We start from the raw sequence: 14,372 nt of genomic DNA on the forward strand, positions 1-14,372 counted from the left end.
TTGGCCACTGCTCTACTGAACTGATCTTGTCGGGGTCCGGGCCTACCCCTTGGGCCGATACTCTGTGGCCCAGAAACTTCACCTCCGCTTGGAGAAAGTGGCATTTCTCTACTTTAATCTTCAACCCGGACTCCCTCAGTCGGCGGAGCACCGTTTCAAGTCTGGACAGGTGAGTCTCGAAAGTACTCGAATAGACGAGAAGGTCATCCAAGTAGACAAGAACCATCTGGAACACCAGATCACCCATTACGGCCTGCATGAGTCTCTGAAATGTCGCCGGTGCATTGCAGAGACCAAACGGCATCCGTTGATATTCATACAGTCCAAATGGCGTGACGAAGGCGGTCTTCTGCTGATCCTTCTCGTGAACAGCTACCTGGTGATAACCACTTGCCAAGTCTATGGTTGAAAACACCTGAGCTTTACCCAGCGCGTCCAAGCTCTCATCTATCCGCGGCAGGGGAAATGCGTCTCGCAGAGTCTTCGAGTTCAGTTTTCGGTAGTCCACGCATAGCCGCAAACTCCCATCTGCCTTCCTGACTAAGACCACCGGGGAGGCATATGGACTTGAACTTTCCTTAATAACTCCTTTCTTGAGAAGTCCGGAAATATGCTCCCTCACCTCCTCGAACTGATTTGGAGGTATCCGTCTGTATGCTTGGGCAACGGGGGTATTGTCGGACACAGGAATCTCGTGTTTAACCCGATCAGTATACCCAAGATCCTCATCACATATTGCAAACACATCCGCATACTGCCTCAACAATGCTCTCAACTCTGCTTGTTGACCGGGAGTTCCCCCCACCTGTACCCTGTCTGAGGGACACGGTAAGTCACTGTGGGTCTCTGTCATCGACCTTACACTGACAGTAACTTCCTCATGATCTCGGGAAATCCGTCGGAATGCCACATTACAAGAACCACTCTCCACTGGGCAACCTTGGAACAGTACTCCAAGCCTTGCTTTCGGCTGTAGCCAAACATCTTCTGTTGCCCAGTTTAAAACTTGCACTGGAAACACTCGTTTACCAGCTGACACCACCATTGGCACGAGGATCAAACCCCCTGGCAGCGGAATTGCCCCTGGTTCAAGTATGACCACACCCTTAGTCTTGGGTACCTCTTTATGCACCCGGACCTGAACCGTGGCAACAGAGGCTGCAGGTACGCACGTTTTGAATTTTCCTGCTAGTCGAACTGTAGAGCTTGCCGCAATTAGTGCCTCTTCCTGTACTTTACTGAAAGCATCTCGCCAGTCCGAGTCTAGTGTTCCCGCTAGACCGTTATCAAACTCGGCCAAGATCAGCTGTTTGCAGCGCTGAGCAATATTCATGCCGAGAATTCCTGGAGGTGAATGAACAGCTTCTCCATCCTTCTGGTCTCGGATTATCAAGAATCCGCAACCGGGTATTGTTACCCCCAACACCTGGATATCCAACTCCACATATCCCAAATACGGGAGGGGCAGTTTGTTGGCGGCCGTAATTCGCAACCACTTCATCGTGCTGTGCATATCCTTATCTTCCCCATGTAAGCGCCCTCTGAAAAAGCTTTCCGTCAACGTGCTCACGTTGCTGCCCGTATCTAAAAGACACTTAACAGCTATTCCTCCTATGCTGATTTCAACCTCGGGACATTTGCCCACGGCACGTTCCAAGAACCGCTCTTTAGTCAGAAAGTTGCTGTTTGAGCCCTGGGACGCCCCTCTCATTGCTCGGCTCTGCGCAATGGAGGGAGCACGTTTCCCGGCACTAGGGCTTCTGCAGGGGCCGCTACCTGTCCTTCCTGCTTACGTGGCATGGTGCAACTGCGGGCTATATGTCCCACACCATCACACCTCAAGCAGATTGGCTGACCATCTGGGGTATATCGGGGCTTAAATTTAGCTCGTTGGGGCCTTTCTGAGGCAAAACTGGCTCTTTGTGTTGTAAGGCTACGGACGGCATCTGTTAGCTCGCCGATTGCTTTTCCTTGCTGTGCCACTACTTTCACAACGTCTTGCAAGACAGCATTCAGTTCTTTTGAAGAAGATGCAGGCACATTTGTGGATCTAGCAGCCTCCCCAAACCCCACGCCCATCAGGTAACGGTTTCTAGCGACGATCGCCCCCCGGGGACGCTCCTCAGCACACCACAACAGAGCCTCTTCTCTGACCTCAATTAGAGTAACACGGGCCCGGTTCCGCACCATTTTGCGCAATTCCCGCCGAAGTACAGTGTCCCTTACCCCCTCTATGAACTGATCCCTTAGCGCTAGCTGCCCATCAGGCACTGCATCAGGCGACTGTTGGAGTGCCGCGTTTAACATCGTCGACAAGGCATGCGAATACTCTCGCAGATCTTCCCCTTCTAACTGCTTTCGTGCATAGAAGGCGTGTAACAGTTGAGGAGTCGTCCGCTTCTCTCGGAAAGCGGCCCTCAAGCAATCAAACAGGTCCTGAGGCGTTGCATCCTCCCTCCCCACACACAATTTAACCTCATCAAGTGCTGATCCCCTTAAGTGTGACAAAATAAAGTCTACTTGATCCTCCTCACTCAATCCCCTTATCCGAATTACTCGTTCGAGTTCCTCAATAAACTCGTCAATGGTCTGACCGTCTTTACTAGAGTCACCACAGTAGGGAACAATTTGTCTTTCTCTGGGAATATAGACATACGACTTAGTGTTAACAGTGTTCAGACTAGCAAGTGTCGACATCACCTGATCGTGTCTCTTCCCAAGCTCCTGAATTTGTGATCGGAGCTGTAGGAAAGGGTTATCTCTATCATCAGCATCATCCCTGAAGGCGGCGCCAGCCTCTTGGCTATCGACCATCTCCTCATGAGTGTCGTCCTCCATACCTCTATATCTGCGTTATTAAGAGTCTCAGTCTCAACAAAGTTCACCTGCAAACACAGTCCAATGCAGCCTCCTTGTTCCAGCCGGTCCTGGCACTCTGGCTCCTCGTCCTCCCACAGTCCTTCCTGGCTCTGTGCACAGCTCTCTCTGCTGACTCTGGCACGCAATCCCCCTTTAGCCACTACCGTTGTTTATCTACCCACTTAGGCTAACGATATGTTCGACTTATCTTGTGTATTCGTTTTCAAAGAAAAACCCTCCCCACAAGAGGAAACCAGCACTCCTACCCCACTCCTGGTACCAAAAAGATGTAGCCGTGTAAATGAGTACACTATATAAAACTCAAACACAACTAAACATCTAAAAAAGGGGTTCTTTATTTTCGACTGCGTATGAGAAAAACGCAGCGTTAATGTCTGGAGTTTCCACTTGTGGTCAGGAATATAAACAAAAACTTATACAACTTTACCATAGAAAAATATAAAACATAAAAACTTCCAAACAGAACTCGCCACGTACAGTGTGAATTACAATGTTCCACAAATGTACAGAGAAATAACCCAAAATAAAGGATAATAGTTACACTTCCTTATTTTTCCCTCTTTCACAATACTCAATTGTGTTAATTTTTCTTTAGCTTTTTTCAAATAATTGTATACTCCCAAAAATAAAACAGAATACACAAAAACGGTTTATGTGAGCACTTATACCCCAAATAAACAACGATAGTGGCTTTTTATGTTTTTCTGAATAAAGAACAACACATAAACATGATTAAAGACACATTCTCCTACAGTAAGCCACTGACACACTTGTAAGACAGGAATAAACATACTTAACACTCTACAATTAACATTACTATACTAATTCTCATCTCTTACAGACTATCAATAAACTTTGACATTACAAACAGTGCAGAGCTAGCCAGATACTTTCTTTGAGTGAACATAAGCCTTTACAATAAAAGAATGAACTAAAATGACACTCACTCTGTGAAGCGATACACCGCACTAGAAAGCCCGCGCCACGGTCACCTCACGTGCACTAACGTCTCTCCGTTCTCCCCTCTGACATTATTTTATCACAGAAACAGAAGTATTGTTTAAATTTCTCCTCAATAATAACATGAGCTGTGATAAGGAGTTCAAATAACATGCTACATCTCTATCAAACAAACACTCACGCTCAATCGCCGTCACTGTGGAATGTATGCTCGTTCCACACAGAAATCTCCGGCACTCGGGAGAAACAAAGATTCCCTGCGATGAATCACTGCTCTAAACCACTCAACAAACAGAACACCAAACTGGGGGTTTCCCCTTTCGCTTTCGCAAATTATATAAGTTGGTGTTAGTTTCTAACGCGCCTCAGCTCACTCGTTCGCTGAAGGTCTATCAAAAAGCAACAACAAACCCAAACTTCTTGTTCCTTCCGTTACGAGACACCCCTCGCTGCAGCCTGTAGCACGATGACGTAGTTGGATGGTCCAATACGTAGTGGATGGAGGTGTGTTTTGGTGACGCATGCGCAGTAACGATCTCTGGGTTATAATCGTACTATATCTATGGTTATAATTCGCCTGCGCTGGTAAAGGTGACATGTTTGCTCAATATTGTATTGAGATGATGTTCTAATCTAACCCGTGTAGTAGTAGTAGTACAGTTTAATAGTAAGTAATTGTTGATGAATAAGTAATTACATAAATGGGATGCTAAGTTATCCGAGTTTCTCTCTACAAAATAGTTAATTTTACAACATTTCAATCACATGATTTTGAACATACATTTGATAGATTAATAGCATGTCCTCACTGCAAGTATTTTTTTGCGTGTATATAGAACATTTTAAAATAAAGCCTTTTTAATTTTCATTATCAACCCAGTATAAACCTGTCATAATTAAATGTTGCGGGGATATTGCGGGGTTGTTATTATTAGCCATTTTATTTTATTCAGGTCATATTTGCTGTTGAGTGGAAGCAAAAATGAGTCAATAATCTAATTGTCTCTGTAATTTTAAAGGTACAATACAATAAGGTCTGTAAACATCTTACAATACCAGTAAACATCCAAGGGAAAATGCAAAAATAATAACAGCATCAAGAAAATAAATCTTGTCAGATGTCAAAAAAAAGTGCTTAATGATATTTTGCCTGGTAAGAGTTCCTTCTTTAATGGCTATTCGTTTTTCCAGTGATCTGTACATAAGGTTCTTGCTGTTCAGTGTCTGCAAGACATGTTTTCGCCACGGAGTGAGAAATAAAAAAGGTAATTGCGATTTTTATCTCACTATTCTGACTTTTTATCTAAGAATTGCGTGATATAAAGTCGCAATTGTGTGTTATTAAGTCAGAATTGCGTAATATAAAGTCGCAATTGCGTGTTATTAAGTCATAATTATGAGATATAAACTCGCAATTGCGAGAAATATAGCTTGAAATTCAGACTTTTTTTCTCAGAATTGCATGTTTATATCTCGCTATTCTGACTTTATAATACTCAATTGGGAGATAGTCAGAATGGCATGATATAAAGTCGCAATTGCGTTTAAGTCAGAATTGTGAGATGTGAGATATTAAACTAGCCTACTGAGGTAAAAAATAATAATATTTTTGAATAATATTTATTTGACTTTATAACTCGCAATTGCGAGTTTATATACACAATTCTGAGAAAATATGTCAGAATTGGGAGATATAAACTCGCAATTATGTGTTTTAAATTCAGAATTGCGAGAAAAAAAGTCAGAATTCTGACTTTATAACACCCAATTCTGACTTTATATCTCGCAATTCTGACTTTATAACACGCAATTGAGACTTTATTTCACGCAATTCTGACTTTATATCTCACAATTCTGAGAAATAAAGTCAGTATGCTAAATGTAAACTCGCAATTGTGAGATAAAAAAGTCTCAATTATATTTTTAAATGTTTTATTCTGTGGCGGAAAAGAGCTTGCATACTCAAGTGACCATTTATTTTATTAACTTTATTCTTCTTGGAAGATCAAAGCACGTGTGATTGTTTCCGTCACCAAAACACACCACCGCGCATGCGCGTAACAGAGTCCACTACGTATTGGACCATCCAGCTACGTCATCGTGCTACAGGCTGCAGCGAGGACCTCTTGTCCGTTACTGCACTACTCATGTGCACCAGGGTGCCCTCTAGGGACGGGAAGCATGACTACAGAATATTTTTGCCCTGGTTACATATAGAAACTTCAAGATACGAATACTGGCTAATATAACATCTCAAGAAGTTGATGTTCAAGAACTCTTTGGCTATAAAAATGCATTACAATGCATACCAGAACTAACTCATTCTAATAAGCATTTAAGTGATAACTCCATGCTGTTGCATTTGATTGCATTAAAGATATAACTCAATGCTCTGTGGAATGAAAACACAACATATTGCTTTGCATTCTACAACTAACTATTCAACCCATATTCTTACCGTTGAAGAATAACATATCAGCTATGCACTTGTTGCATTACATACCAGAACTAAATCATTGCGTTGCTTTGAGGAGCTAAAATTTGTGCTGTTGCATATTGCATTGCAATTCTTTTATTATTATTACCCTATGCAATGAAAGCACATAACATTTGTGCAACAACCTTATTCATTTTTGCATTGAAAGGAAATTATTGCATTAGCTCTTGCATTACAATGCATAAAATAACTACCTCGCACCTCTTGAGCCACGAAGAGATAACATAGGAGTTGCATTGCATTGCACACGCGATCTATGAATTACCGTTGAAGAATAACATAAAGCGAAGCACATGTTGCATTTCAATATATGCCAGAACTAACTTCCTTTGTGCATTAAAGAGATAACATGAGTGTTGTTGCACTGTATTGCACAAACGATCTAACGATGTGCATTGAAGAATAGCATAGAAGCTATCTGCTTCGTGCATTTCAATGCATTCCTAACTGACTCATTCAGGTTTTGCAACGAAGAGATAACACAAGTGCTGTTGAATTGCATTTCAAAAACGATGTAACATTGCGCATTGAAGAATAACATATACGCTATGCACTTGTTGCATTGCATTTCCATACCAGAATTAACTCATTGCGTTGTGGTTTGAGAAGAGAAAATTTGTGCCGTTAAATTGCATTGCTAATTTTTTTTAAATATTACTCTATGCAACAAAAAAACATAACATATGTGCTTTCGCATTGCATCTAAAGAATAAGCACTAGTATCTAAAGAATAGGCACTAGTAGCCTATAAAGAATAAGCACTAGCTAATGAATAAGTACTAGTACTTAATGGAATAGATACTAGGATCTAAAAAAGAAGTACTAGTAGCATGAAAATAGATACTAGCTAGTCGGTTGAAATATTAAATGTTAAAACAGCTTAGAAATACATAAGGAAGGCTAGTGGATGTCTTGTCTGCGCTACTGGCCAATGGAGGTCGACGTCCGCACCTGGCGGCCATCTTGTCACAGTCAGCTCGCTCACTCGTAACATTGTTTTAATGGTGCATGTACTTTTTAAATAACCAAAACTTGCTCAATTTTCTACCGATTTTCAAACGGGTTGGTTTGTTATAGTCGTCAGAGATGTAGTTATGACACTGCGTACTTATGAATAATTATAATATTATATATTTCAACATGTTCAAGCATCCAGAATTACAGCCACGTTAATAACGTTGGTAAGAAACCAAACCGTTTGTAAATCCGTCAATATTTCAGCAAAATAAGAGTATTTGTGTTCGTGCAGATCACTCACCTTACAGAAAGCTTGCCTGTGTCAAGATGGCCACTGGGTGATGACGTTAGAGACTCCGCCGTAAGACATCTAGCCTTTATTACCCATATCTTTAATTAATAATGATGCTAAACTGTTATCGTCTATTTGCGTCTATTAGAGGCTGAAACTTTGTCTGGATACAATTATTGATGACTGTCAGTCTGGCTTTATGCGTGGCAGATATATTAGAAATAATATTCGTCTAGTTTTGGACCTAATTGATTATAATTTCTTAATTCAGGATGAAAGTTATATATTATTCATTGATTATTATAAAGCCTTTGACTCTGTGGACCATGTATTCTTGATGGATACTCTTGGTTTTTTTGGCTTTGGTAACAATTCTATTACTCTATCTTACAATGTGTAGTGATTGTAATACTTCTATTAAATTGCCTTTTGGAACAACTCCCAGATTTAACATTTCTAGAGGTGTAAAACAAGGGGACCCTATAGCTCCTTTCTTATTTTTATTGGTTATGCAAGTGTTGTTCACAGCTTGCAGATGATACAACCATATTTCTGAGAAGTGACAAAGAAATAGATGCAGCACTTAGGAGTTTAGATATGTTTTCGTCAGTCTCTGGCTTAATTATAAATATTAATAAATAATATATAAATAATAAAGACACACCTGATGGTGGAGGCCAGTGGAATTGTGTGGAATACCAGTTAAAAACCAAGTCTCTTATTTGGGGATCAAAATATGTAAAAATCAAAAGGAAAGAATTGACAAATTATTCTCCATTAATTGATAAAGTGCAAAATAAATGTAATATGTGGTTAATGAGAGATTTATCTTTGACTGGTAGAATATTGCTATCAAAGGCTGAAGGGTTGTCTAGATTATCTTATACAGCAATGGTTTTAGATGCTCCAAAGTCAATTATTAGGCAAGTTAATATGGAAATTTACACTTTTATTTGGAAGAATAGGCCACATTACTTAAATAGAGGTATATTAGGCAATTTATTTCATCAAGGTGGTTTAAATGCCATTGATTAAGTTTATTAAGTTTCTCCTCAATTGCAACTTTGATATTAATAAATTCCCTATTAAGCTGCCTAACTTTATGGCTCTGTTATCCTGGATGCTGGCATAAACACATCTCTCCCCATAGATGTTTGATATGGAATAATAAAGATATTAAATATAAGAATAAAAAACTTTTCTTAGAATATTGGTTTAGAAACAATATTTTATTAGTGACACAGTTGCTTCGTCATGATGGTCACTTGCTTATGGAGAATACCTTCTGGTCTCCTTCAGTTGTTGCGCTCTGCTAATGCTGTTGATTTGAATATAATTATTGATTTTAAATTGAGGTTAGAGGGTATAGGTATTGTTGATAAAAAATGCAACAATAATTTCATTAGACTTCATTAGATTTGTTGTTCATTTAGAAATCCTCCAGCTAAAAGTTTCGGGAATTCACGCTTTCAGGATATTAAGTGGGAGGAGGTTTTTATGGTTTCCAGGAAATACTGTGTCATTAATAAGATTTGTGAGGTTTCATTTAAAATTATTCATTGTATTTATCCAGTTAATCAGGTCATAAAAAGATTTAAGAAAGATATCAATTTGAAATGTCTATTTTGTCATTTAAATGACGAGACCATCTGTCATCTTTTTTTTTTTTATTGTATTTGTACTCAGTGACGGACTGGGACTAAAAAACGGCCCTGGACTTTGACTAGGCCCGGCCCAAAGCAATCGGCGCGCGGAAACTCGTCATCAACAACAATAACGCCTGGCATGAGTGTCACAAGACTTTAATTGTGGCTCATGATACTATACCATCCAAATTATAGCAATAGCCCTGTGATGTTGTGTTAAAAGCATATTATTCTAGATTAACTTGAATACTACATATAAATGGAGGTCTCAACACACTGCAGTCCTGTGTAAAAAACCTCTAGGCTGTGACTGTCTGACTTTGGGGTGCTTAAAGTAATTTAAAGTTGAGCTGGAGTGGGTGTCTTTCTCTGCTCTTGGTCTAAGCTCAACCTGAATAAACAAATGATGGAATGGATAAAAAAAAAAAAAAAAACAGGTTTTATTCCAAGATAGCATGGAATAGATTATATAATATGCTGTTATAACAGCATATTATATAATCTATTCCATGCTGTCTTAAAATGAATTTATTACTTAATAATCTTAATTAATTTATGCAGTAATTAATCTTACTGCACAAATAATAATACCACATCTAAATGAAAATACACCATTACAAATGTAACTTCTGTATTCAAAATCTTCAAAGTTTGTAAGCTTTAACTGTAACGTTACCAACATTTTTAAAAGTAAAAGCACAACATATTTCTTAATATTAGCTACTGCATGTGGCATTTTACAGCTAAAATGTTGAAGTTTTGCTGTTTTAACTAGCCTACTGTAATCATTAAAAATGTAGCAACCTGAATATCACTTCCTAACATCATCCCTATAGCAAGTAACTCTCTTTCTCCTCTCATGTTCCATACTTGCCCTGGATCTACCTGTGGAACAGTTCATCTTTCTGTCCCTCATCATCATGGTGGCATGTTGCTGCACAGCTGTCTGGCTCACTTCTTCACTGCTGCTAATATTTAACTGCGAGGTGCAGCTGCTGGCTGTGCTGCTAAATATTTCAGTTAGTTTGCGACATTTAGCGGTTTCAGTATGTAAATTCCGCAAAAAAAATGTATATCGCCTTCTCAGCCCCGCCCTTTTCTTTCCGTTTTTACCCGCGGCCGCGTTAACGGAAAAAAACAGGTGATGACTGCGTGCGTGACGGGTGGTGGGCCGGCCCGCCGGCCATCCTGGAGTACCCTCTTGTAATATTCACGTAAGCACTGAATATTTGCGACACTGATTTACGCCGCCAGGTTGCTAGGTGATATTGGTGGGCGCGGGATAGACAGATATCAGATGATGTGAACGAGAGGACACGTTGGCTAATAAAAAGTTGCTAGTTGTTCGGTACTCGCTGTACGCCTACTCATTTTATTACTGCACGCCCTGTGCAACATCAACAGTTAACAAGAACAAGACATGGTGTCAGAAGAAAAGTAGCTAAAATGGATTTTGCAGCAGTACCATCTCCGCACATGGATTGGGAATCGTCTAACTTACCAGATGCATGGCGTAAGTTCAGACAACATGCAGAGCTCATGTTCGCGGGTCCGTTAAAAAAACGAGGTGAAGATGAAAAATGCAGTTATTTGCTCCTGTGGATAGGAGAGAAAGGAAGAGACATCTTCAACACCTGGGCGCTGACGGCAGATGACGCAAAGGTACTGAAAACATATTACGACAAGTACGAAGCATATGTATTGCCCAAAACAAACACAATCTTCGCCAGATATAAATTTCATGAGAGAATTCAAGGAGCCAACGAAAGCTTTGAGCAATTTATGACCGAACTAAGGCTGTTAGTGAAAGACTGTGCTTATGCAGACAGCGAGGAAATGATTAGAGATCGCATCGTGTTTGGCATTCACTCGCCGCGAGTGCGGGAAAAACTGTTGAGCGTCGGCTCGGAGTTAACGTTAGATAAGGCCATGGATATTGCTAGATCACATGAAGTTGCACAAGCTCAGCTCAAAACGTTTGCAAGCAACACATACAACCCCCGTGATCAAGCAGTGCACGCAGTCAGCTCGCAGAAAGAGTCACATAAGCGAACAGTAAAACCTGGAATGAAAGCCTTTCAACGAAGCAGCAATGACGTCACGGAGCGCGGCAGAAATTGCGGTTACTGTGGCAACCAGGCTCACGGTCCTTCTGGAAAATGCCCTGCAAAAGGTAAATAATGTGGCAAATGCGGGAAACCCAACCACTTTGCCAAAGTATGCCGTTCGGGTTACATAAGGAATGTTTATACAGTAAGCAAAGATGATTCTCATGATGAAGAAAATCCACATGAGGAATTTTTTGTGGATACAGTCTTACAAAAGTCATGTGACACAGAACAAGCATTTGCAGACATACTGCTGGGAGAAGAAAAAACTTAGTTTTTAGAAAAAAGTTAGTTTCAAGTTAGACACCGGAGCACAGGTGAATGTCATTCCACTGCACACATTTAATATGCTAAAACATCAGTGCAAGCTCACACCAACTAATCACAGCCTCACTGGATATGGTGGTCAAATGCTCACAGTAAAAGGGACATGTATGTTGCCATGCAGATACAAAGACAAGGAAACACTGATGAATTGGACTTAACACCTGGACTTAATTAAGCTAGTGCTCTCAGTGAACTCGCTTAAAGAGGAAAAGTCCATCATGGAGGAATATGCTGATGTATATGGCATTGGATTATTTCCAGGGGAGTGCACAATCCATCTAAAACCCGATGCAACTCCAGTTGTTTATCCACCGAGAAGTATACCCCTGGCTTTACGCGGCAGACTGAAAGAGGAGTTACAAAATATGGAAAAACAAGGAGTCATAGTCAAGGTAACAGAGCCTACAGACTGGGTGAACGCACTTGTGGTTGTGGAAAAACCACGAACTGGCAAACTCAGAATATGTTTGGATCCCCGCGACCTCAATAAAGCTATCAAGCGTCCACACTACCCCTTACCAACAATAGAAGACATCACGCCCAAGCTAACGGGTGCAAAATACTTCAGCGTGTTAGATGCCCGTTCAGGATACTGGGCGATAAAACTAACAGAAGAATCGTCCAAACTGACGACATTCAACACTGTACTAGGACGATACAGATTTTGTCGTCTTCCATTTGGCATCATTTCGGCTCAGGATGAATTTCAACGCAAAATCGGCGAGACTTATGAAGGTCTAAATGGTGTCGTTGCAATCGTTGATGATATTCTGGTTTACGGACGAACCAAAAAAGAACATGACGACAACTTACACGCAATGTTACAAAGGTCTCGTGAGAAAGGGGTGAAGCTCAACCATGAGAAAAGCATTGTGGATGCCTCTGAGGTTCGCTACTTCGGTCACTGCTTTTCCGCTGAAGGAGTCAGGCCAGACCCTGAAAAAGTATCAGCGATAAAGCGCATGGAGCCACCAAAGAGCAAAGCGGAGCTCGAAACAGTCTTAGGAATGGTAAACTACCTGTCCAAATTTGCACCCTGCCTAGCGGACATTAATGTACCACTTCGTCAGCTGCTCAAACAGTCCAGCAAGTTCTTATGGGATTCCCAGCACGACGCCGCATTCCAAAACATGAAAGATCTCATTACTAAGGAACCTGGACCAGTACTTGCGTACTATGACCCACAGAAATAATTGCACCTTCAAGTGGATGCATGTAAGTATGGCCTCGGTGCAGTCCTGCTGCAGGACGGGAAGCCGCTCAGCTATGCTTCAAGGTCACTGACCGAATGTGAAGTTAGCTATGCTCAAATAGAGAAGGAGCTCTACGCGGTTTTATTCGGCTGCAAACGCTTTCATCAGTATGTTTATGGCCGGAAAGTCACAGTGGAGTCCGATCACAAGCCACTCGAAGCAGTGATGAAAAAACCACTAGCCGCAGCCCCGCCACGACTTCAAAGAATGATTCTGCAACTCCAGAAATATGATATCACTATCACACACCGGCCAGGAAAAGAGATTCCTGTGGCAGACACCCTCTCTAGAAAGTTCATAGAGACAGAGCACGACAATCTCAGTGAAGGAATGGACATGCAGGTCCACATGGTATATAAAAGCTTACCTGTCAGTGACACAAGGCTGCAACAGATCCGTGCTGAGACTGAGCTAGACAGCTAGCTTGTCAAGCTCAGACAGGTGATTCTGGATGGATGGCCTGGAGAGAGGAGAAAATGCCCTGCAGACATCTGCGACTTCTGGAATTTCCGAGACGAACTGTCATTGGCCAACGGAATCATTCTCAAAGGTGAGAAGTTAGTCATACCCTCCTCACTCAGAGAAGACATGCTCGCACGCATTCACGTCGGTCACATGGGCATAGAGAAATCGAACCAAAGAGCACGAGATGTGTTATACTGGCCAGGAATGTGTAAACAAATTGAACGCATGGTCGAAAGATGCAACACCTGCCTGGAGCGACGCTGTTCAAACACCAAGGAGCCCATGATTCCACACGAAATTCCAACCAGACCATGGCAGATGATCGCTTCAGACCTCTTTACCAGGAACAACGAAGAATACATGGTTACAGTAGACTACTATAGTCGCTTCTTTGAATTAGACAAACTCACCACCACCACAGCTGCCACTGTCATCAGCAAACTCAAAGTCATCTTTGCAAGACATGGCATCCCAGAGAAAGTCGTTTCTGACAATGGTCCACAATATCGGGGAAAGGAGTTTGAAGACTTTGCAAAGACATGGGGTTTCATGCACACCACCACAAGCCCCATTACCCATTACCCCCAAAGCAATGGTTTGGCTGAGAAGACTGTGCAGATCGCAAAATCAATCCTGACAAAAGCCAAGATGGACAGGAAAGATCCATATCTCAGTTTATTAGAGTATAGGAATACACCTGTTGACAACTTCAAGTCACCTGCCCAGCTTCTCATGAGTCGCCGACTGCGATCCATACTGCCAACCACCATCAAGCAACTCCTACCTGAAATGGTCAGTTTCACAGAAGCATGCTCTAAAAGAGCAAAGCAGCAGCAACATCAAAAAAAGTATTACGATCGCTCGACCACAGCTTCACACTGGACAATGTGTTCGCATTCAAGAACACGGTCTTTGGAAACCAGCTGTCGTTGTACACCCTGCCGACACACAAAGATCTTATCATGTTTGCACTTCAGATGGTCGAGT

The 14,372-nt window shown here is 41.5% G+C and overlaps 1 protein-coding gene across 1 annotated transcript in view; it reads left to right on the top strand.

The window, feature by feature from the left end:
- The window catches only part of LOC306989040 (uncharacterized protein), a gene marked incomplete at its 3' end in the record, with an annotated part of 978,518 nt that overhangs the window by 96,438 nt on the left and 867,708 nt on the right, over window positions 1-14,372 (top strand). The gene's annotated exons all lie outside the window — the stretch shown is intronic.

The sequence above is a fragment of the Phoxinus phoxinus genome (assembly GCF_949152265.1).
Source record: "Phoxinus phoxinus genome assembly, chromosome: 21".
NCBI lineage: Eukaryota > Metazoa > Chordata > Actinopteri > Cypriniformes > Leuciscidae > Phoxinus > Phoxinus phoxinus.